The 26,389-nt window shown below is 33.8% G+C and overlaps 2 pseudogenes; one reads left to right on the top strand and one right to left on the bottom strand.

Annotated features, from left to right (window-relative positions):
• Window positions 1–3,134: 3,134 nt before the first annotated feature.
• On the top strand, window positions 3,135–3,240 carry LOC137816803 (small nucleolar RNA R71; annotated as a pseudogene).
• A 22,171-nt stretch (window positions 3,241–25,411) lies between these two features.
• Window positions 25,412–25,517, bottom strand: LOC137816788 (small nucleolar RNA R71; annotated as a pseudogene).
• Between the last annotated feature and the right edge of the window lie 872 nt (window positions 25,518–26,389).

Raw genomic sequence — 26,389 nt, 5'->3', positions numbered from 1 at the left:
ACTTTAAGTTTAACTCAACTTTATAAATAATTTATAAGGTAAGATTTAACCTACTTATCTATTATTAACTGATATTATCTCTAGTCAATGTGAAATCTTCAACACACATTTGTAAACTAGTCAACTCGTACATGAGACTATATATCTATGGGTAATCTACTCAATAGCAAGTGATAAGATAAGATCAACAAACTATATAGATTCTAAATGGTTATGATATCATCTTAAAGATTTATAAGATAAGATTTACACTCACTTATTTATTCCGAGTTTTTTTTATCAAAATATGTTTTTCTTTTCTAATTTGTTTTGACATGTTATATCGTTAAAAGAAAATCATGAAATAGAAACTAATTTTTAGAGACCAAAATAATTAGTTGCAATAGTAACTAAATTAGAGACCAGTTTAGAAATAAATAAAAAAATTGGTTTCTAAATTAGTTTCTATTATTGTTAAATAGTTTCTAAATTGGTATCTAACTAGCAACCAAGATTTTAACTACCAATTATTTAGTTTCTAAATTTGGTAGCAAAAACTTTGGTTGCTAATTAGATACCAATTTAGAAACTATTTAACCATAATAGAAACCAATTGTTTTTTTTTACTTTCTAAAATGGTCTCTAATTTAGTTACTATTACAACTAATTATTTTGGTATTTAAAAATTGATTTATATTTTACTATTTTCTTGGAGTGTATATTTGAATTGTGTGAAAGGTGATGTACCTATAAAAATATTTCTAATTATTAAGTTGGGATTTTGGAACACTAAAGATATTACTAATTAACATTATCTACTTTAGTCTTAAGTCTTAATGTATTTATAGTCTCTTAGGTAAATGTACTTGATTAAGTATCTTAATAGTCTTGTCATGTGATTAATACTTTTAAGTAAGATATTACTTATTAATTATAATCATATTAACTAGCAAAAATTAGTGTCTATCATTATCTGTTTGTAAGTAAATTAAGAAATTATAATTTATGATTGTGATGGGTTTACACCTATCCTATTTTATAAAAAAAAATTATTTAGTGTATTAGTTAAATATTATTTTGTTTATCAACATTTCTTATCCTAAAAAGCTAGGTTATAAAATAGTAAGACACGATGGTTGCTGTATTTTTTTTTCTCCCTCTCTCTCACCACTTTCATTTTTATGGTTGCAAAAACATAGTATTAAAAATATCTAAACATAATTTTAATGCATGTCCCCTTTTCATTTATGTCTATCAATGAATTTTGGGTCCATTTATGCCTGGGTAATACTAAATTTTATAAGTGGTTATATATATATATATATATATTGTTTTAACTAGTAAAGAATTAAAGTTGTGAAAGATTAATTTTTAATTAATCTGTATAAAGGAACAAATAAGGTACAAAATAAAAAATATCATAACCAATAGACCTCAATCCATATGAAGGCCAACCAAAAAAGATATAACGTGTGTCATAGTTTTAGTTTTAGCCAATTTGCTTCTACATTTTGTACGTGTCACCCCATTAGCATCTCAGGCTTTCCACAAAAAACCACACCAACATTCACATGACTTGCATATTGTCAACAAAGAAAGAAAATTAATATTATGCCATATTCATTAAATAATAATTAAGAAAATATATAATTGCTTATATTTTGCAGATATTTTATTTAAATTAATATATTGACCATTTTTTGTAACCACCATTGTTATATGAACAGAGTTTAAGTAGATTAAATAAAACTTAAAATTGCATATTGTGTGGATATTTGATTGATCTATCAGCCAACTGCAAAACCATTCTTGTTGGTCTCACTTCTACATCTCCAATTTTCTTCAGCATGATAAAGGCATTTAATACTATTTCCAAGATCCAATAATGCCTTTTCAACAGTGAGATTTCCTATGGTAACTGGAAAAGTGAAACTCTCAGGATCTCTAGATTTCTGTGGTAATGATTTTTGAATTATAGCACTGCATCCAACTTCCAATTCAACTATTTCTTGGTCATTGAACTTCTTTTCTTTGTCAATAATTCTTTTATGAATTTAGCATATATGTAGGCATCTGCTCTAAAGTTCCAGTAAACAGAATGTTAATTTGCAATCTTCTAAGAATATCCATAAATCTTGTAAACTGTCTTTCTTTGCATTTCTTTGTAGGAGCACGTGGATAAGGTACATCTTTTATAGGAACACTCCTCTCTTGTTTTTCACTTTTTTTTATTTTATTTTTTATTTTCTCTCCAATATCTACAATATCTTCCTTATTCCTTATTTCTCCTCACTCACACTCAATTTTTTCTTTTTCAATCTCTTTCTTTTTTTAAAATCTCATCCTAAACAACTAAATTATCTTTAATTCATTTTCCTATAACTTTCCTGCTTCTGATAGTGATAGACTTGCAATGCTCCTTTGGATTGGTTTGTGCATTGACTGAAAATTGACTTCCTTGATTACCAGCTAACTATTTAGCCTGCTGCCCCACCTGTGTCTCTAAATTCCTTATTGATGCTTCAGTATTTTTTAGACTTGCATGAACTTCTCAAAAGTATCCTCCAATTTTGATGTTCTCTCATGAATGGAATTATAATGTGGTTGTTGCTGATAAGGAGTTTGCCTATTAGATGATCCAGCTTCTTGCTTCCATCCAAAACCTTGATTTGGATTATTCCTCCACCCTTGAGCCATGTTATTTGGATAGTTAGATGAAAATTCACCTTGCCTTCCTTGATTATTCATATATTGACCTCTTCCTCTGATGGATTTTGATAAGAGCATTGGCCATTAAGATGATCACCCCTACAAAAATCAAACTTCAAAGCTTGATTTTAAATTGAAGGAGAATTTACTGCTTGTAATTGTTGAGGTATTTTTGACATTTCCTTGGTTAATGCCTCAATTCGCCGAGTCAGGATTTATTTTGTGCTAAAATTGCATCTAAAGTACTAAGATCCAACACTCCTTTCTTTTGCATTGTATGTTTATCGTGTTGAGCTTGGTAATCTGTTGAGGCTAAGGCATCAATGATTCTTGTAGCTTGCTCTGCATCAACAGTCATCATTGTACCTCCTATTGCAGCATCCAAGATCATTTTAGTATCAGGCTTCAAACCATTGTGGAATATGTTCAAATGAGCAATATCTTCAAAGCCATGATTAGGAAACCTTCTTAACATCACTTTAAAACGTTCTCAAGCTTCACAAAAAGGTTCATCTGGCCCTTGCTTGAATGTGGAGATATCAGAATTAGCCTTGATATATCGAGAAAATGGGAAGAATCTATGTAGGAATTTCTCTTTTACATCATTCCAGCTACTTATACTCTGGTTTGGATGCGAATTTAACCATTCTTTTGCCTTGCCTGCGAGTGAGAAAGGAAATAGACGCAAATAAACATATTCAATATCATTTCCCTCGAAGCCCATGGTCCCAACCAACTCATAGAATGTGGATAGATGAGTATAAGGGTCTTCATGATCCATTCCATTGAATTGATGAGTACTAATTAAGCTAAGAAAAGTTGGCTTCATTTCTAATGATTTGTTGGTAGAAGGTACGACTATGCTGGAGAAATGCCTCGGTCCTTGTTGCATGGCATAGTCTCCCAATGTCCTTCTAGGTGGATTTTGTCTATTATGAGCCATTTATAACTTTGTTTGATTGTGTGAGTTGAGAGTGTTGGAAGATTCTCCTTTTGCTTGTCCTTGCTTCTTTTCTTTTGTCTTCTTGCTCTGATTTCTTCTAGTTGTCTTCTCAATTTCTTGGTCAAATTCCAATTGATCTTCAGGATTCTGTCCTCGTAATAGTATATATCTAAGACAACTCAAACAAGGATTAGATCAGGATAAAAGAATAAGATATAAACAATTATCTATTCACAAAGAAAGCAAACTATTCACAATACTCAAGAAGTTATACTTCAGAAATTTTTAAAAGAAATTGTTCCCTGGCAACGACCCCAAAAACTTGTTGATTTATCTCGACAAGTACCGAATCAACTGTAATATAGTACTATTTAAAGTACGAATGTCGAAACCACAGGGAACAATTCTAATTAAAATGTTCTGTTATAAAACTGATAAGTATAGAAAACAACTTTGAGAACTTTTTCATAACCAAATTAACACTTTTACCAGAAATAACTCAAAGTTTAAGATGTGATTCAACAAGTAACGAAACTAACTTATCAAATATAGATAAAAAATACTTGGGATTTAATTGCGTCTATCTTAATCATTTCTATTTTAGAATAATACAATATATAATACTCAAAACTACTTATTCTTGATGCTTGTCATTCACCTTGATTCCTCACAGATGCAATTCATAAGATGATTTCTCAAACACTGATTCCTCAGGTATCTAACGAATCATCCAACTTTATGAATAAAACTATGCTGCAATTAATAACCTGGAGTCTAATCCTATCAATACAAGTTATCAAGTATTTTCATCTATTTCAAATCCCTAAATATACTTTCCAGTTAAATTTAAGGATCAAAATCAAGACTCAATTGATTAGTTAGAATCAAGCAATAAGCATGAAACGAAAATACCAAGAACAAGTAGAAAAGAAAATATTATATATATATATATATATCACTAAGAATACATTTGAATAGAGTAATTACATTCAATCCCAAGTTAGAAAGCACTTAGCCACTCATGATAGCTCCTCCAATCTTCATTCTTGATCTGATTTGCATAAGAAGGGATGATCTAAGTAGATTCTTCTCCTGAGAACAAAGTTTTCTTCTTCTTCTCTCACTAATTTCTATCTAAAATCCTCCTATTCTTTTCCACTGCCCCTGTTTTAACTTTGTTCCAGAGTTTTTTTAATGAAGTTTAGCTTAAGCAAACCAATTCAGCTTAAGCTAGATCATTCGGTGTTGTTTTAGCTTAGGCAAACAATTCTAGCCTGAGCTAGATTAGTACTGCACCATTAATTTAATCTGGATAATTTTAGCCTGAGCTAAATCTTCTAGCTTGAGCGAGATGCTTCCTTTATACTTTCCTTCTTTACTCCTTCTTGTGATCCAATTAAGTCTTTGCTTTCTTTCTTTTAATGTTTCATATTCATCTGAAATTTACACAAGAATTGAGATTAAATTTCTTCATTTGTTTCCTGGTTCAAAATATATAACTGGATTCAATAATTCTCATATTAGGGTATTTTTCTGACATTAAGCAACAATTAAGTTCCAAAGTGTTCAATTTTCTCAATTATAAATACTAGACATTGGCACTTATCATAAGTTTACAAATATTTATGAAGTACATATAAACTTATTCTTTTTAATAATTAAAATTCATTTTCTTTTATTAGACTAAACTTTAAGGTTCTATTGAAAACTCAAGTGAAACAAGCATTTCAATCAATATTTGGGAAATAGAATATGAGAGAGTATGTTGTTATTGAAAGATTATGACACCATCAACATTGAAAAAAAAAGAGGAAGAAATTGCTGCTATAAGAAAATAACATGCAAGTGAAGTGAATGGCATGGCGAAGAAAATTGAAGATCTAGAGGCAATGGTAAAATTTGTGGTAAAGCAGCAAAATCCAGATTTAGAGGAGGATGACATAAATAATATGATGACACGTGCTTTAACTAAAGAGAGTTGTGGAGCGAAGCTACATTCATCTGCATCCACCTACGATCCTCATTATGAGCAGGTATATATAACTAAAAATTGTTTACTGGATTTTAAGAAATATTTTCAAGTTACACATGAAATTGCTTTTATTTGTAATGTTGGAAAAGTATTTGTAAAAGATATTGTTTCATTCTTAGGTTTCTTTCTTCTTTTTTTTTTTTTTTGCTTGGATCATGGAGATATAAATACATAGATAATCATATTGGAATTTCAATCATGTTAATAAGTTTAATGATATGGATTGGATATGTGGTACTCTTGATGTTGTGTTGTAAACACATACATGCAATTGTCTAGTTTTACATGAAAGTTTAATGGATTTGCTTAAGGCATGTTATTGATTAATTAAAACACTTTTATTTATACAATTGAATTTTGGTAGTTGTTATATTTATTTTGTTTCAATTAGACTTGATTAGTATATATTTTTGTATTGGAATATGTGGTACGTACTCTTGATGTTGTGTTGTAAACACATATATGCAATTGTCTAGTTTTACATGAAAGTTTAATGGATTTGATTAAGACATGTTATTGGTTAATTAAAACACTTTTATTTATACAATTAAATTTTGGTAGTTGTTATATTTATTTTGTTTCAATTAGACTTAATTAGTATATATTTTTGTATTTTTTTGCATCTTGAAGGCAATGAAGACTATGAAGACAATCTTGAAGAAGAATGAACTTATCAATATGTAGTAAATACATTAAGTTTGTAATTTTAATTTTGAAGACTTGATCCGTATCATCATATTTGAAGACAAATTTTTGATTATGTAGTTTGAAAACATCCATTGAAATATGTGAGATTTATTGTTGGGTCTCTACTATTTCAATACACATTGTTGGAGATCTCACATTGATTAGAAATAAGGACATTTCATAGTATAGTGAGTGCAAACCTCATCTTATAAGTCAATTTTATAAGGTTGAGTTAGGATCTAATATCATATTAAGGGTTTTATAAGGTTGAGTTAGGCTTAAAGTCCACTTCTTAATATGGTATCAGAGCTATTTAGAGTCTATCCTAGTGAGAGTTTGTTGGGCTTATCAGGTCAGCCGCTATCGGGCCGCTATCCAACCACCCATAAATATATAGTCTCACACATGAGTTAGTAGGTATCAACGTGAGAGGGGTGTCTTGGAGATCCCACATTGACTAGAGATAAAGACATTTCATAGTATGTAAGTGCGTGCAAACCTCATCTTATAAGCCGGTTTTATAAGGTTGAGTTAGGCTTAAAGTTCACTTCTTAATACACATTATTCTTCAATACTTATTCTTTTCATCTTGAACTTTTGTATGAGTAATTCCTCTAAAACTAAAAAAAAAAATGTTTTGTTGTTTTTGTCTATACTTTAAGCAACGTTTTTAAAATTGTGGTTGTTATAAAGATTTTAGGCAACGGTTTTAAAATTGTTGTCTTTATAAAAACCGTGGCCTATTACAAATGGTCACGCTCACCTCGACCACGGCTAAAAAGTCGTTGCCTAAACTTTAGGCCACAATTTTTATGTTTTATGCCACAATTTTATGTTGTTGTCTAAAAAATATTTTTTTGTAATGATTGCATGGATAAAATGAGAATATTTAAGTAAACTCAAATCCACGTGGGGCCTAGGAATAAAAGATCTCAAACAATTCAATATGGCACCATTAGGATAATGGAAGTGGAGACCTGGAGTGAGGATTTATGGTTATGGAAACGGGTCTCGAAATCTAAGTATATGGATCTTGGAGAGGGTTGGATGACATAGATTCAAACCATGATTCTTGGTGGTGGAGAAATATCAGAAAGATATGTGGGGGGAGTTCAAATAACTAGTTTGATAGGTATAGAAGGTGTTGAGTAGGAAAAGGGAATACATTTATATTTTGGTCTGATATATGGTTAGAGAATGATTCTCTTAAAAATACATACCCTAGATTATTCTTAAACTTAGTTAAAAAAAAGGGTATTGTTAAGCAATATGGAATATGGCATGAGAACTAGTGGCAATGGAAGATTATATGGAGAAGATATTGGTTCCAATGGGAATATGAATATTTTACTGTCTTTATGAATGATTTGAAAAATATATCAATTGATATACATAGGAAAAATGTATGGATGTGGTTGGGTGACTCTTCAAAAACATATTTTGTAACCACATATTAACTTTAAATTTGATTCAATATGGAAAACAAAAGCGCTTCCCTCAACATAATTTTTTGCATGGCGTGTCATAATTAAAAAATTGCAACTTATGAAAACTTAACGAATAGAGTAATTCAAGTTGGTGGCGATCTATGTGCCATGTGTGGTCTTGAACAAAAGTGTGTAAGTCATATTATATTTACGTGTAAGGTGACCTCTAAGGTGTGGTATATTGATTTGTTGCCTGGAAGGTTATTTGTATATTGTGATACGGCTTAACAAAACTTTGCTCAAATAGATATTATGGGTATAAATAACATAGGTAAATAATATATGGAGATGTATGTGGATTGTTGCCATTGGGAAAATTTGGAATCATAAAAACTGAATTCAATGATGCAGTGGCGGATCCGATAGAAATTTTCACAATGACAAATTAATGCTTGGGCATTAGTAAACTATAAATTCCCTAATACAAATTTTTCCTACTCTAACTGGTGCATTAAATTGGTTGCTTGCCTAAAATCACTACACTGACCTCTTTGTTGTTAGATACATTTTGCTTGTTTGTTTTTTCCCCTTATATATAAATGCCTATAATGTAGGCATGATATGTGTATCTGAGGGATTATCCAATGATTGAAATTAGGGTATAGCCTATGGAGCTTCATGTAGTTGCAAAGGCATGTAGGACCTCACTTCGTTCATATCATCATTGTTTGATGGGTTATTCTTTCTGATTTGTAGGGGAGTTTGATAGATAACTTTTGCATTCTAAGGCATATTTTGAGCATAATGTAAACATATGTTAGCTAAGTTAAGAGTTTCATAGGTGGATGTAAATGTGTGTTATTTTTTGGTGAGATGTATTTCTTGGTTGGCTCATGGTTGATGCCTAAATATCGCTTTGGTGATACATTTACCTTTATATCTTGTTAGAAATTTTTTTTATACGGATTAGAATACCCGAATACTCCTATTTATTTCACTTTTTATTGTCAATAAAAAAAATACCTAAATTCTTCACACTTATCATTATCACACATTTGCTATCATACTATTTTTATTAGGGTAATTATCATCAATACCTCTCTCATTGTGATAACCATTACATAAAAAGATTTAGATAATATATATATATATATATATAAAATAAATAGTACTCTAATGAAAAAAAATTAAAAAAAAAATTAAATAGTAACCAATTTTAGAGACAAAAAATATTAGTCACTATATTAATTAAGTTAGATACTATTTTAGAGACTAAAAAGTTATTGGTATTTAAAGTGATTTCTATTATTAATAAAAAATATAAAATGGATTCTAAATTGATATCTAAATTAGTTACCAAAGTTTTAACTACTAGTATTTTAAATTCTAAATTAGTCTCTAAAAGACTAATAGTATTTTAGAATATAAAGTAGTTAGTAGTTAAAATCTTAGTAGTTAATGGTTAGATATTAATTTGGAAACAACTTTATACATTTTTATTAATAATAGAAACTACTCTAGATACGAATAACTTTTTTAGTTTATAAAATGGTTTCTAATTTAATCAATATATTTATCTCTAAAATTAGTTTCTATTTAATGATAATTTGGTTTGCTAATTGAGAAATATTGTGAAGAAAGTAAAATAAATAAGGAAAATTATATAAAAGGGAGAAAATTAAAATGTTTTGGTAGGAAAAAAAATAAACACTAGTACAAAATTTGAAAACAACGACTATTTATTTAGTGCGGCTTTGCGTTTAAACGCATTTGTAAAAAACGCGGTGGCATTTTTGTAATTAAATTGATTTACAAATGCGGTCTTACCCTAGAACCGCATTTGTAAATCAATTTTACCCTAAAAATAGAAGCGCGCCACTGGTTTTCACTTTCACTTTCGTCTTCTCCGCTCTTCGTTTCAACGTTCTCAGCTGTCTCCGCTTTGCATTGTAAGTTTTAGCTCTCTCTGCTTCAACGTTTGTTTTCGTTTTTCGTTTTTGTCATTGTCATTATTCACTTCCTTGGCATTGTCATTTCGTTTCCTTACTCGTTTTCTGCATATAGGTGGTTACTGTTCTATTGGTTCTCTGGTTTTTTCTGCTCCGCCACCGCCACTGCTTCCGTCACCGCCACTGCTTCCGCCACCGCCTTCGCCTACGTCTCCGATCACCATCAACCTAAAGGTTGGTGTTGTATTTATTTAATATTTTGAATTTATATTTAAAATTTTGAATTCATATTTAATATTTTGAATTTTTATTTTTCTGTATTATAATATATATTTAATTAATAACTAATATAACTTGGAATGTATATAACTAATAACTAATAATTTATATATTTGTGTGTATTTTGAATTTTTGTATTATATAATTTCTATTTTCTTAAATTTATATTATATATAAATTCTATTTTTGTAATTATTTTTATTTTTTGCACTTTCTCTTTGCATATCTTTCTTTTTTTCCCTGGCATCATTTATTTTTTATAATTGTTACTTTAAACTACTTTTACTTAAATAAAAATGAATATGATATTAATCTTTATGGAAGTATAATTCTATAGTGTATTAAACTTTGTTCTAGAATTTTAATTTTAGAAGTGAAATATTTAGTTAGTTGTTAATTACATTTTAATAAAAGTTTTATGTTATGTTAGTTATTGTTACTTTTAGAATAGAAATATCGTGTTTGGATTGAGTCCGGGGGTGTTCGACCCTCGGCAAATGTGTGAGATTGAAGAGAATACTAATTATTAGAAAATCCTAACTATATTCCAGAATATATAATGGATCGAAGTTGGATTAATGCTGTTCGTATAAGTGATGAGTACGAAAGGGGAGTAGAGGAATTTATACAATTTGCACAGCGTAACGCGATTATTAGTGGTCATGATGGAGCAAAGATCAGGTGTCCGTGCGTTAACTGTTTGAATGGAAGGATACTGGATGTGAATATCATGAGGGAACACCTGCTATGTGATGGGTTTCTTCGATCTTATACAACTTGGACATGGCATGGTGAATTATTAAATTTACCACGTGTTTCCGTAACTGAAGAATATGTGGGTTCTACCATGGATGAAGCAGTACACGATGATGGAGATGATGATCGATTGGAGGATATGATTCGTGATGTGGGAGCTGAGTGTTTTGCAAAAGCGCATGGATATGAAAGTATGTCAAAAGATGCAGAGACTCCTTTGTATCCTGGATCAACTAACTTCACACGGTTGTCGGCGGTGTTAAGATTGATGAATTTGAAGGCAATAAACGGATGGACTGATAAAAGCTTCACGGAATTGCTCCAGTTGTTGAAGGATATGCTTCCAGAGGGAAATAGTCTACCTAATCGTAATTACGAGGCCAAAAAGATTCTTTGTCCAATGGGTATGGAGTACAAAAAGATACATGCATGTCCTAATGATTGTATATTATACCGGAAAGATTTTGAATTGTTGAAAAGTTGTCCGAGGTGTGGGTTATCACGTTATAAGTTGAAACAAAAAGATGATGATTCTATTGATGACATGGAAAAGCATGGACCCCCAATGAAGGTTATGTGGTATCTTCCCATCATTCCAAGGATGAAGCGTTTGTTTGCAAACCCAGACGATGCTAAGAATCTTAGATGGCATGCAGATGAGAGGAAATGCGATGGCATGTACCGACATCCAGCTGATTCTATTCAATGGAAGAAATTTGATGATGACTTTCCAGAATTTGGTAAAGAATCAAGAAATATCCGACTTGGTTTAGCTACAGACGGAATGAATCCGTTTGGTAATATGAGTACAAATCACAGTTCATGGCCTGTATTACTAGTTATTTACAACTTACCTCCTGGATTGTGCATGAAGCGAAAATACATGATGTTGTCTATGATGATATCCGGTCCGAAACAACCAGGGAATGATATTGATGTTTATCTAAGTCCCCTAATTGAAGATTTGAAGTTAATGTGGGACCAGGGTGTCGAAGTATTTGACGGATTTGCTAATGAAACTTTCAAGCTTCATGCCATGTTATTTTGCACCATCAATGACTTTCCGGCATATGGTAACTTATCAGGTTATAGTGTTAAGGGTCACAAAGCGTGTCCAATATGCGAAGAAGACACTGCTTCTCAACAATTGAAACATGGAAGGAAAACAATATATCTTCGGCATCGGAGGTTTCTTAGAAGTCATCATCCTTACCGGAGGTTGAAAAAAGCCTTTAATGGACACCAAGAGGGTAGTGGTCCACCAACTCCATTAACCGGTGTTGAGGTTTACGAAAAGGTAAATAACATAGACCACACCTTCGGCAAGTCCAAAAAAAAGTCATCTGTGACAAATATTTGGAAGAAGAAATCAATCTTCTTTGATCTTCCGTACTGGTCGAGGTTAGAAGTCAGACATTGTATAGATGTAATGCATGTTGAGAAGAATGTGTGTGATAGCTTAATTGGTACACTTCTTAACATTAACGGGAAGACGAAGGATGGTCTAAATGCTCGTTTAGATTTGATTGAGATGAACATACGCGGCGAGTTGGCACCCATACAAATGGGTAAGCGTACATATTTGCCCCCAGCCTGTTACACAATGTCAAAAGATGAAAAAATTAGTTTTTGTCAATGTCTAAAGGGTGTGAAAGTGCCACAAGGACATTCCTCAAATGTGAAGAGTCTAGTGTCAATGCAAGATTTGAAGTTAATTGGGTTGAAGTCTCATGATTGTCACATCTTGATACAACAGTTGTTGCCGGTAGCTATCCGTGGGATCTTACCAAAAAATGTTAGACACACCATAACCCGTTTGTGCTCATTCTTCTCTTCCATCTGTTGTAAAGTCATTGATCCCTCAAAACTAGATGAACTTCAAAATGAAATTGTTGTTATCTTGTGTGAATTGGAAATGTTTTTTCCTCCGTCTTTTTTTGACATCATGGTTCATCTAGTGGTGCATCTGGTAAGAGAGGTTAGATTGTGTGGACCAGTGTACTTAAGATGGATGTATCCTGTTGAGCGGTATATGAAAATTTTGAAAGGTTATGTGAAAAATCATTATCGTCCAGAGGCTTCAATGATTGAAAGGTACATAGCTGAAGAAAGTATTGAATTTTGTTCAAAGTACATGACAAAAGCAAATCCAATAGGTGTTCCAGCTAATTCATGGCACCACAGGCGTTCTACAAGTAAATGTTTACGTGGTGTGAATATTGTAAGCAAATCTCGATCAGAAGTCTTGCAAGCACATTTGTACATATTGAATAACACAGATGAAGTTGTACCTTACATAGAAGCTCATAAAGCCATTGTGAAGGCAAATAACCCAAGACAAGCAGAGAAATGGGTCTTGATGGAACATAATAGAACTTTCATGCCTTGGTTTAAAGATGAGGTGTTCAAGGATTCAACGGCATCAGAGACCTTGACTTGGTTGGCTGCTGGATTGAAGTTTGATGTCATTTCATGTACAGCGTACGAAGTGAATAATTGTATATTTTACACGAAGTCCCTGGATGAAAAGAGTACAGTTCAAAATTCTGGTGTTACTCTTGAAGCCGAGTCAATGCAGTTTTCGACTTCGAAAGATACAAATCCAGTACTTGGATCAATGGCATACTATGGGTTTATAGAAGAGATATGGGAGATTGACTACACTAAGTTTTCCGTTCCAGTTTTCAAGTGTAAATGGGTTGATAATAAAAGTGGGGTTAAAATTGATGAATCAGGATTCACACTAGTGGACTTTCGAAAGATAGGGTATCGAGATGAGCCATTTATAATGGTTCAACAAGCATCTCAGGTTTTCTATGTGAAAGATCCTACGTCAGAACATTGGTATGTCGTTTTACACGGGAAAAAACAAGGGGAAGCCATAGATGATATTGAATATGGCGAAACTCGTTCATTCACACCAATGATAACTAATAAAGATGACGATGTACTTGATGATGTACATGCAACCCGTAAAGACCACAGTGAAGGAATTTACATATAAACATTCAACCCACATGCAACATGTAAATAAACATTTATAATTTTATGTATTATTTTTATATGATTTTAATTCGATGCACATTAACTAATGTTTGTTACCTAATTTTTTTAACAGAGACATGGATGACGACCAGACTCCAGTTAGACCTCGATCTGGGCGAGGTAGTAGAGGACCTACTAGATTGAAGCGTCTTGCATTGAGACGTGCTGCTGGTGAGAAGACACATGTTGACATTGACGTCAACACTGGAGTGGCTTTTGGTCCTAAGGCAGATGAGTTTATGAGCTATCTTGGAGTTGTTTCTCGTGAAAGGCTCTCCATTTTGATTAATTCATGGGATGAGGTTTCAGAGGTTGATCGGAACATGCTATGGGAGGATGTTCTGGTAAGCTTTACATTATTATTGTTATCATATAATGCTTTTTAATATTGATTAATTAATTTTAATTTGATGATGTTATTTTCCAGGCAAACTTTGACATTCCTGATGTGGAACCGCTTCGATCAAAGATATTATCCAATATCGCACTTAAATTTCGTACCTTTAAGTCAAGACTGACTTCGAGATACATTTTTGGCGACCTTAAAGACAAAAATCCATGTTTAAAGTACCAACATATTGATGAAGAGACATGGCGTCTTTTTAGAGAAAGCCGTGAAAATGAGGCTTGGATGGTAAGTGAAGTAACTTTTTTGTTTATATAACATTAATAAGTTTATCTTATTTACTTCAGTTTGTTTATTTCAATTATGACAGGATCGTCGGAAGAAAGCTCAAGAGATAGCTTTGAAGAATCTTACCCCGCACGTTATGTCTCGTTCGAGGTATAGAAAACTTGAGCAAACACTGATGGTGGAAAAGGAGAAATCTCAACAGGGGACGTATTCTGAGAATGTGGAAACAGGGGTCACTTCTCCTCCACCACCTTTTCGCCATGAAAAATGGAAGAGGGCCCGAATTAAAAAGTCCGGTGCACCAAGTTCCGAGCAATCCGGGGTTATAATCGAAAAAATTGTAAGTTATTTTTGTTATTTTCAATTTTTTTAAAGCATTAATTATATTAATGATTGAAAATATGATTTTTGTGTACTCTTGCAGGATTCCTTGGAATCCGACGGTACATTTGTTGCTGAAGGTCGTCACGATATCCTGGTTGAAGCAATTGGACGACCTGAACACTCTGGTCGTGTTCGTGCCGCTGGACAAGGGGTCGGAATTAAACTTTTTTTTGGAGTTTCAGAACGACAGCCATCCTCCTCCTCCAAGAAGGAAACTCAAATGAAGACTAAGTTACGTGAAGAAATAATGGAGGAGATGAGAAAGGAGACTGATTTGATGTGGCTGCAGATGAAAAAGGAGAATGATCGAATGCGACAAGAGTTTCTATCGCAACAAGTTTGTGCTGAGCCGATTGAACCCCTTGTTAGTCCCACTCCCAAGAGCACAAAGGGGAGTTGTGCGGCTCCTCCAACATCAGGGGATGATATCAATGGGCAGACAGAGGATTGTGAGCTACTGGTAGTGGGCGGCAAACTTCCTCGGGTGGTGGCACTTGGAAAAGTCTATAAAAACGCCACCACCTTACATAACGTTCCTCTCTCCCCTGATGTGGCGAAGGTAACTGTTGAAAAAGTACGATTTCCTGATGCTCGTGTTCCACTACCTTCAGATGAGGTAACCACTGTGGCCGATGCATTTCAGACATTCGTTGCCTGGCCCAGAGAGCTCATTCGATCTATGCCCGAACCTCATGTAATAATTTCGTTTCATTATATTATTTTTTATTTATATTTATATATTACATATAATTTAATACAAATGTTGTTTATCTTGTGGGAACCTTTTCAGCCACCAACTCCGAAAAAGAAGCGTGAGGTTCCAGTTGACGATCCTATGGCTTCCCTACGTCTCATTGCTAGTCAGATTGGCAATGATCCTTTTCCAGTTCCGTGGGATAATACATTTTTTCAAATCAACACTGAACTGCCACTGATGATTTACAACACAGATTTATCAGAATTTATATCTGGGAACCAGGAGCTCAATATAAGTATAATTCAATTTTTTATGATGTAAGTATCTTTACCTATTATTCAATTTACTTTATGTTAAATTATTATTGATTATGCTTTAACTAAAAACTTGTAGGTTTTTGCACAGAGTCTGTATCACTGAGGGGAAGGAAAATATGTATGGATTCGTAGATCCTGCATATACTAATCCCGTTGGACCAAACTCAACTGAGACTCAAGCATACATCACTAACATCCTGGAAAAAGAGGGAAAACAAATTTATTTATGCCCTTACATTAATGAGTAAGTTTAATTATATGTCATCAATTATTATTATTTCATGTTTTAAATATTTACTAACTCTTTTCAATGATCATATAGGCATCATTGGCAGTTACTTGTCTTATCAATGGTTGATAAGACTGCTGTGTGGTTCTGTTCCCTACACAAGAAGATGCCCACAAAATTTAAGGATATCATTGATACGTAAGTATAGTATAAACTTAACTTTGTATATGTTACTAATTAACCATCTACTAACGAGGTTTTTTGTATTAACCAGTTCATGGCGTGGATATAACATCCTAAAAGGTCGATCCAGTTCAAATAATTTGAACTACATAAGAGTAAAGGTTTGTAATTTTTTTCTTTCTCTATTATCATTGTTTATCAATATACTAACATATTACTTTTTATTGAATTATATAGTGTAATAAACAACCAGGAAGCTATGAGTGTGGCTATTACATTATGCAATGGATGATTACCATTATAAGACTAGGTGTTAAAACTGGTTGGAAGGAGGTATATGTTAAATCATTTTTATAATTCTTGAACATATATATATCTAGAAACTAATTTATGTCAACTTTGCAATGCAGTTATTCACAGAAGAAACACCAATGAGTGAGGAAGGCATTTCATATGTTAGAGATTCTTGGTCCACATACTTCATTAATTTTTATAACTCTAGCATAAGTAAACAACATTAGTGGTTTTATTATATGTAATTTGATCACTTGTAAATGTACATTTTGATGATTTCAATTGGTTACTACATTTTTGTATTTGTCTGGCTGGGTTTAATCATTATGCAGGTTATTTAAATATGGTTTCTGCACAAAACAGGATATACCAAAAAAAAAAAACACTATTTACAAATGCGGTCATTTACCAAGACCGCATTTGTAAATAGTGAATTCGCATTTACAAATGCGGTCTTAGTAAATGACCGCATTTGTAAATAGTGATTTATGAATGCGGTTTTTACCAAGACCGCATTCATAAATCCTAAACCCCAAACTCACTCCCTAATTCAGAATAATATACAAATGCGGTTATCTAAAATGACCGCATTTGTAAATGTGATTATACAAATGCGGTTATCTAAAATGACCGCATTTGTAAATGTGATTTATGAATGCGGTCATAGGACCGCATTTGTAAATTCCAGATTTACAAATGCGTGTTGATCAAATGCGGTTCTATGACCGCATTTGTAAATTTAAAATAGCCGCATTTGTTTAACTTATCTGCACTAGTGAAACATAAATAGAAATAATATAATGAGTTCTACTAATTTTTAATTTTTTTTTTACTTTATTTTATCTTCTAAAAAACTGGAACCTATTTTCATTTGTTCTTCTTAATGCATCATTGGTATTTTAATTACAGAGAAACAGTTCTCTTTCTCTCTCTTTTTTTAATATAAAATGGAGTGATTGAAAAATTATAGTGAGCTCCATCTATTCTTTACGTAATTGTTCCTTTTCTGAATCAATACCAAAGGATTAAAGGATTTGTTCTTGAATTATTATTATTTTGTTCATAAATTTTTGCCCTACTTATCTGCTTCCATGGTTGTAGAGAAAGTGGTAGATTAAGAGGAGTTAAATATTTCTTTAGTTAGTAAAAAATAATAATAAATGTGGAGTTGTTTTTTACCTCCTTTTCTCCTTTGCTCTCTTTTTCTATCTCTCATTCTTTCACATCTACAACCTACTGGTTTATCTCTATGATCACAGAGAATAATGTTAAAGAATAATAGTGGATATCAATTAATTGTGAAAGCAAAATTTGCTTGTGATGGTAAGTGATAACGTTTCTCTAAACTGGTCTTACACGCAAACCCTTCTTGTGGAACGATTAGGTAAATAGTAGCATATGGTACCACCCTACTTATATAAACTCCATGTTGCAATATTATAAAGAACCAATAACATTTACAAAATCATCACAATATATGTACTTTATCTATACCACTTTTGTTAGGGTTTACCAGTCAAAAGAATCAAATTATTCATTATTCTTTTTATTAGTTCCATTTTTCTCATTAATTTCTTAACCACATATTTAAAGCACCCTCTCTATATCCATATCAACAGTTTTGTATATACTAATTTTGTCACTTTTACTAATCATTAATCTTTACTAAAACTTCAAATACTTTTTTAGTAAAAGTAAAATGCATGTATAAAATTAGAATTCAAGATATTAGTTAAAAAATTTCAGAGTAATATACACTAAAATCACTAAATAAAAATTAATTTTAATAATTAATTACTATAATAATTAAATTAAATATTATTTTATATATTTAAATTAGATAATTTATATTATTAATAAAAAATTATAAATTAGTTTGTAACAATCAGAATTTTACTTATTAATTTTAAAATATAAAATAGTTGGTAACTAAAACTTTAATAACTGATTAGATATTAATTTAAAAATTAGTTTATAAAATTTTATTAATAATAAAATTTTAAATATTAATAATTTTTTTAATTTTTAAAATATTTAATCAATTTACTAATTATTTAAAAAAAATTATTTAGTAATATTCTTATAATGTCATGTTAGCCATTAACAACTTGGTAATATAGTTCTGAAAAACACACGTGAAGACAATCTTTATTTAGATATTCTTCTTAAGTCTTACTAATTTCCCACTTGGAGAAGATTTTCAAAAAAATGATGAATATTTGAGTATGAGAAAATAATTAGTTTAAAGAAAAGTTGTATAAATAAAAAGTGTGTATAAAACTAAATAAAGAAAAACATAATACTGATATGAACGTAGAGTGATACTGATCGAATATACTTTTCATATTTTGGATCTGTCGTTAGAAAACATTAATTAATTAGATAGCAACTGATCTCACTTTCAAAGTTTCAACTTCAAACTTTTTTTTATAAAAAATTAATGTCCAAATAGGTTGCACGACTCACTGTTGACGTGAAAGTATTATGTAATTTAAAGTCCAAATCGTCATTAAATACACTGTACATATAAAACTTTATTACGTCGAACCATTATTATATTTCACCTACACTATGTAAAATGAGCCTCGTTAGCAAATTAAATGAAAAATGGAAAGATAATTCTAGTATATATATTTCACAGGATCATCATTTTATATTCCACCAATTTTTTCATATTGTATTTTCAAATTAGTGTGCATGGTTATTTATTTGAGGAAATAAAACCTATTATTTATCAGTAAAATTAAAAAAAAATAAACCTATTTTATTTTTTTCATCACATTTTTTTTATCAGCAAAAAATAAATTAATTAAATAGAGCACTTCAGTAATGTTCCAACCCGTATACAAATACCTTCAAACATTCTAACTAACTAAAACCAAGTAGTCTCTACACTCACCCAAACCATAAACTAGAAACTGCTTTCTCCAAGACCAAAAAACTATAGGCTTATATAGAATGCATTAGTGAATAAAATGCTGAATTAACCGTGTGCATCAGTGAAAAAAAGCATGACAGGTTTAATTATGCAGAACTATGTAGCTACTGCATAAGCACCTTTCACACAAGGTTCAACATCATCTGCATAGAACAACCTTGTTCAAAACCCCTTCACTTCTACACACCAAAAACCTTTCCAAGAGCACTTAACAACAACGTGACCTGCAGGTCCTCTGCCATTTGGGTGCTGAAATTGTCATCTACTAGCCAAGAAAGCCACATGAACGTATCCCTAATGAGTAAAGGTTTGAGACACTCTCAACAAAACCCATAAAGGCCATGTTTGGAATCATTGATGGATAAATCCCCTATATAAAGGCATAATAGTAGAAGAGTACTCCAACAAGCTACAAAAAGGCTCTAGTAAAATAGTATTGAGTTTTTTCTTTCCATCAAAACTAGTAGCAAAAATGACTACATCAACATTCAACTTAGTGTTGTCTTCAAATTCAATTCCTCCATTCCAAAACCACCACTTTGATGTCTTCTTAAGGACAATTTTTCCTTTTTCAGCCTTAGAGAAGAAACTTTCTAGCATGATGGTCATTTGACAAGATGCAATGGGTGTTCTAGTTTTAATCCATGCTTCTCCAGTGGAAGTTTCTATAAAAGGTAGGACTCAATAAACATTGAAATTCTAGGCCTCAGTGGAGATAACATGAGGCCAAAAAAAAGAGTCCTGAGTAAGCCTGAGAAAATCTTGATAAACTGAGAAAATCTTGTTGAGAAGAACATGAAAGAAGGCAATCCCCAAATCCATTAATAGGGAATTGTCCAATGGAAAGTTGCATCCATGAATTTGGAACTACTGTTTACAACACCACTGCAGGTCATCCCCTGCCTACAGACTTCCACACTCCACCACTAACCTTCTCTTACTCATTGCTCCCTTCCTCTGCCATTGTCCTCTGCATCACAACAGATATGAATTGATGCTACTTTTTTATGCTCCATTGCAGGTCCTCCCATATTAACTAAAGTTACTGATGCAAAGAAGAGGATTTAACACTTAATCCACAAAGGAATAGTTATGTGAGGGTATCCTATGTTTCATCCACAACCAAGATTTGAGTTGTGTCATCTGTAAAATATCTTCCACATCAACTGCCCCTTGCTTGAAAATAACATTGTTCCTTTGTTCCCATATGCACCTCACTACAGTTTTCCATAATCCTTTCCAAACCAAGTCTTGCTTGCTACCATCTTGTACAAGATGGAAATTCTCAAAGTGGCATCTCAAGTTATTGTGTTGGACAAACAAAATGTCAATCCATCTAAAGCACTTTGACCAAACGCTTTGTGCATGTTTACATTCTAAGAACAGATGCTGACTTGATTCATCCAGATCTTGACACATTCTTCATACTATAGTGTCTACCATCACCCCTATCCTTCTCAGACTCACTATTGTTGGGATTCTCTCCATCAGAACCCGCCAAGCCATAGTCAGTCACTGGGCAGCACCTTAGCCTTCCACGAACACGTGAATATATCATTAACATGTTCTCTTGTGGGATTAGCTAGGATACCATATGCAGACTTAACCGAGAACACCTTGGATCTTCACTTCCCCACACCTGGACATCCTTTGGCTCCCTATTAACACAGGTCGTAGATATAAATCTAAGAAATTCTTCCTCCATCAAGGATTCCCACTCGAACCTCTCGCGCCTCCACCTTAAAGTCCACCTCCACCCTGATTCTTCCCACACACCTACCTCTCCCACCTTAAAGTCCACCTCCACCCTGATTCCCTTGTCCTCCGCGCGGTCTCGGTGGTGCAGCACTTCCTCTTTTCTCAGAAACCTCCGTTTCTGCCATTATGTGCGCCACCGCGCGTCGCCGGATCTCCGCAAAGGTGCTGGGATGGCTCCTGATGAGAGACTCACTAAAGGGACCAGGCAGGACTCCCTTCTTGAACGCGTGCACCAACATATTCTCATCCTTGCTGGGCAATCTGACCACTTGTGCTCCAAAGCGGTTGAGGTAGTCTTTCAGTGACTCACCTTGGTATTGGCGTACATCGAACAAGTCGTATGACACCACTGCAGGTGCTTTGTTAACGATGTATTGCTCGGTGAAGAGCTTCGAAAACTGAGGGAAGGACGTGATATGACCTTCGGGCAGGCTCACGAACCATTCCATGGCTATTCCACTTAGTGTACTCATGAACATCTTGCAGTACACAGCATCCGAGCCTCCAGACAGCATCATCTGAGTGTGGAACGCTGTCAGATGTGCTTCTGGATCTTCCACCCCTATGAACGACGTCTTTACTCCCAGCAGGTTGGGAGGCACCATGGTTCCCATGATGTCAGGGGAGAAGGGCATAGGGAACGATCTCTGAGGCGATGGTGGCCTCGACACCCTTTCTTCAACCACGTGCTCCCTCTGTGCCCGCAACGTCCTTCTTAGCTCTTCATTGACACGATTCAGCTCATCGTTTCTGCTCTGCGACGCAGCCAACTCCGTCTGCATCTTTTCTTGTTCAGCTCTCGACGCTGCGACGTTATCCTGCAGCGTGCGCACCATCTCCAGGACCTGCGCCATTGTCACAGCGCCCTCCTTAGCAGATGGCGCAGGTGATGATTGTCTGTTTCTTGGCATTTTCTCAGCGGAAAACTTTGATTAGTTTCAGAAAATGTGGATGGGACCACGATTCACTTGAGTCCCACGGTGGGCGCCAAATGATCCTGCCGACAACTCGGGCGTGGAGGAATCGCTTCGTAGCTCTCACTACCCCATCTACGTGACTGTGTTATCTGTGAAATCACCCCCAGAACCTTCTCTAGGATCTCCAAGTGTGACCTGCAAAACACACAGACGGCGCCTCTAGCGGCCGTTTGCACTCCGACGATCAAGTTAGACGACAGAACCACCAATAGAAAAACTGTGTGTGTGTTCAAAAGAATCTCCCCCTCTCAGTCTCACTCTGATTCCCTTTTATACTTCTCTTTGCATCTGTGCCTAACAGAATTCTGTTATGCTTTTCTGGCATGTGCCAGAATTCTGTTATGCTTTTCTGCAGAGACGTACCTCCAGAATCAGTGAAACATGAGCGTCTGTGCGTGTCTGTGCTTGTCTGTACCTTTAGCGACACGGAGTGTATCTTTCTCTGGGCCGCGCCTCACTCAGATGGTGACACGTGGAGGCGTGCAACTCACATCTAACCACGCACGTACCACCCCCTGGAGGGCTCTAGCGCGTCTCTTTGTGCGCTTAAGTCATTCCCTTGCGGAGTAACTTAACGCGTTTCTTTCGTCTGGGTGAATCGCACACTCCCAGGAGAACGCCAGGTGTGGCTGGTCTAGGCACACTCACCAAGCATTGCTCTCTGCGTGAACGATTTCCCCTCCGCGGTGTCATGCACGTAATGGGTTGAGGGAGTCACCAATCACTGACCGGTTTACTAGCTCCCTCAGTCCACTCTCGTGCACGACTCTACCGGCGAGCAACTCCTCTTTCTCCGAGATAGGATCACACGAGATCCATGCGTAATGCTCTTGCTGGGAACCACAGTCCCAGTTTAACTGCGTGTAACACGAGACCCCGATGACCATGTACCCCGATGACTGATCGGTGCTCTCTTGCTTCTCCCGTTCTGCCCCCAGGTGTTCATCTGGGAACTGATCGGTCGGTGGGCACTCGGTGTGACCACCGATCACCGTTCTGGGTGATTTGTCCCTTCACTTCTCTGCCACCTGACCTGCCGGTAGCCACTTGGTTACTGACCACCGATCACCGCTTTGGGCGATCGTCTCCCTGATCTCTTTGTCACCTGGTCCACGTGTCACCCTGCTGATAAGTGTCTAATTTCAGTAATATTTCATATTAAAATATAGGCACTTATGAGGATTTATTGCTAATTTACATATAAAATAATCCCTAATTTATGAATTTATACCTTTTTACATTTTTTATGATCTTTATTTGAATAAGAGTATTTTATTCCCAAATTTGGTGTTAATTGCAGATTTCTAAGGAAGATTGGAGATTTGGATGAAAGATGAATGATTTGAGCTAAAAAGATAAAGATAGAAGGTCCCAGAATGGAAAAAGATGCAAAGAAAGATTGAGCCTTTTTTATGTTTTATCATTTAGCCCATTAGCGCGACATAGGAAACAACCTAACCCTAGAAAAACTAGGATAAATAAAGGGCTAGAGGCTCAACCTTAGGGTGCCAGATTGAGAGGAAAACACCATAGAGTGAATTGTAACCCAATTGGGAGAATGGAAGGTGATAGAAGTATGCGTGGCTAATTCTACCCTTTGGGATTGGGAGTAATCTGCTCAAACTCTTATGTATTGAGGTGATATTTTATATATTAATATTCAGTTCTTGATTGATTATTGGTATTGTTGTTTTACTTTTAATTCTCCGTGACAAATTGAGAATCTTAAATCTGACCGGGAGGTATTTTTAGGATTCGGACCTAAACAACAATACTTAACATATTTGAGTGCTAGGAATAGACTTGAAATGTTAATTGCTATTAAACGTCTGAGCTTCGTTCTAAGTTGTTCTTATAAGTATGCGAGGGATCGATAGTTAGGAAACATTCTTACGGATTTTATATGCGAGGAATCGATATAAATGATTTTTATACGGGCATCAATTTCAATTAAAGAACTTAATATTAACATGCTAATCAAAATACATGAGAGTGAGAGAGATGAAACTTAATCCCAATTTTTCCAATTGAAGCAACTAATTCTTTGTTTGTTTTCTTATTGATCAGTGCCAACATAATCACTTCACACTCTTTTTTATTGTTCTGTTGTTATATTTAGCAAATATTGTACTCAATGATTCACTGTTCTTTGTGGGATCGATATCCGTCCTTAGGGACAATTATTACTTCTGACAAACGCGGTGCACTTGCCGTAAAAAGTCATCAAGTTTTTGGCGCCGTTGCCGGGGAACAAATTTGAATTGTTGAGTATAATTTCCTAAATATTGTAAATATTTCATTTTATTTTGATTTCTTTTGATTTTGTTTATTTTATTAAAATTAGATTTGATTTGATGTTAGTATAGATTTGCTGTTTCTAAGAAGGAAAAAAGTTATTGTTTTTATATTATTTTCTTTTCTTTTCTTTACGTTATTTATTTTAGTTTATTTTTATTTTATTCTGTTTTGATTTTGTTTTGTTTTATTATATTTTATTTTAGGATTAGTTTACGTAGTTTTATTAGGTAGTTTTATTTAGATTTACGTAACTGTTATTTATTTGTTTTAATTATATTTTATTACTAGTTTTAGTTTTTATTTTATCTATATTTTTTTTGAATATTTTTGTTATTTTTCTCTTAACGTCGTTTTAGTGTTTTATTTTTGTTTTTGTGTTATTTTTATTTTATTTTACATATTTTGTTTTTATTTCAAATTTTATTTATTTTATTTTATTTTTTAAGAAAAAAAAAGTACTCTGTTTTTTTTTTTCTCCACTAATATGTTTTAGGAAGAAAGCAACATGGCAGAACAACAAGCACCACCTCCTAGGAGGACACTTGGAGATTATGTCATGTACCAAGGACCAAGACATTTTTCTAGTATTGCAATACCTACTACTGCTAAGGCCTTGGAAATAAATCCCGATTTTCTCACTCTCATCAGTGCCTATCAATTTACAGCAATGGAACATGAGGATCCATATTCACATTTGGATACATTTTATGCATTGATAGGAACAATGGGTTTTCAATCAGGTGATCTTGAAAATGTTTATATGCGCTTGTTTTCTTTTTCATTGGCAGGAAAGGCTAAAGAATGGCTCAAATCACTTCCAAATCAGAGCCTCACTAGCTGGAAGGATGTAGAGGAAAAATTTTTGCAAAGATTTTTTCCAATTTCTCGCTACATCAAAGCAAAGTCTGAAATCTCTATGTTCAGACAAGGAGCAAATGAAGTCTTCTGTGATACATGGGAAAGATTTAAGATGATATTGAGAAAATGCCCAAATCATGGGTTTGAAGATATTGCTCAACTGAGCATATTCCTGAATGGTCTCAGATCTGACATAAAGATGCTCCTAGATGCTGCAGCTGGTGGCACAATGATGGCCCTTGATGTAGAACAAGTGACAATAATTATTGATGCATTGGCATCAACTGATTATAAAGCCCAACATGATGGACAAGATCTTCATAATAAAGGGTTGTTAGAAGATGCACTCTTGGCTAAAAATAAGATTCTGACACAGCAGATTGAGCAACTAACTGCACAAATGGCTAAATTGCCCCAACAATTATATGTTGTTCATTCATCTCAAAGCCAAAGTCAGTCAATCAGGTGTGATTTTTGTGGAGATGTTCATCCTAATGGTCACTGTTTTTATCAGAACAATTTACCTGAAGTTGAGGATCCATCCATGCTTGAAAGAATGAATAAAGTTGAAGACGCTCTGACAAAGATTGTGAGCGCGCAGGACAATAGCATGGCCATGATTAGGAGCATAAAGATCCAGATGGGACAACTAACCAAACAAATTGCACAAATTCCAGAGGAACAAAATGGCCAGTTTTCAGTCAATAGCCAAACCAATTCAAAAGAGCATTGCGATAATGTAGTGGCTGAAAAAGAAGAAAAAGATGAGACAAAGGGGAAGAGATATGAGAAAGAGAGAAGTGAGGAGGAAAAAATAAAGAGGAAAAGTGAAAATAAGGAGAGAGGAGTTCTTGAAAAAGATTTATCATATCCTCATTCTCCTTCAAAAAAAGAGAAGGAAAGAAAATTCTTTGATAAATTGCTCCCTAAAAATTATTTTGCAGGAAATTTGAAGCAAGATTCAACATTTGAAAGATTTCGAAAGAATAGGAGCTATATTGAAGAAAGAAATATAG

This window comes from Phaseolus vulgaris, chromosome 1 (genome assembly GCF_051622355.1).
Source record: "Phaseolus vulgaris cultivar YP4 chromosome 1, ASM5162235v1, whole genome shotgun sequence".
NCBI classification, from domain to species: Eukaryota; Viridiplantae; Streptophyta; class Magnoliopsida; order Fabales; family Fabaceae; genus Phaseolus; species Phaseolus vulgaris.
The sequence above is the reverse complement of the archived record's forward strand: the minus strand, read 5'-3'. Positions and strand labels throughout refer to the sequence as shown.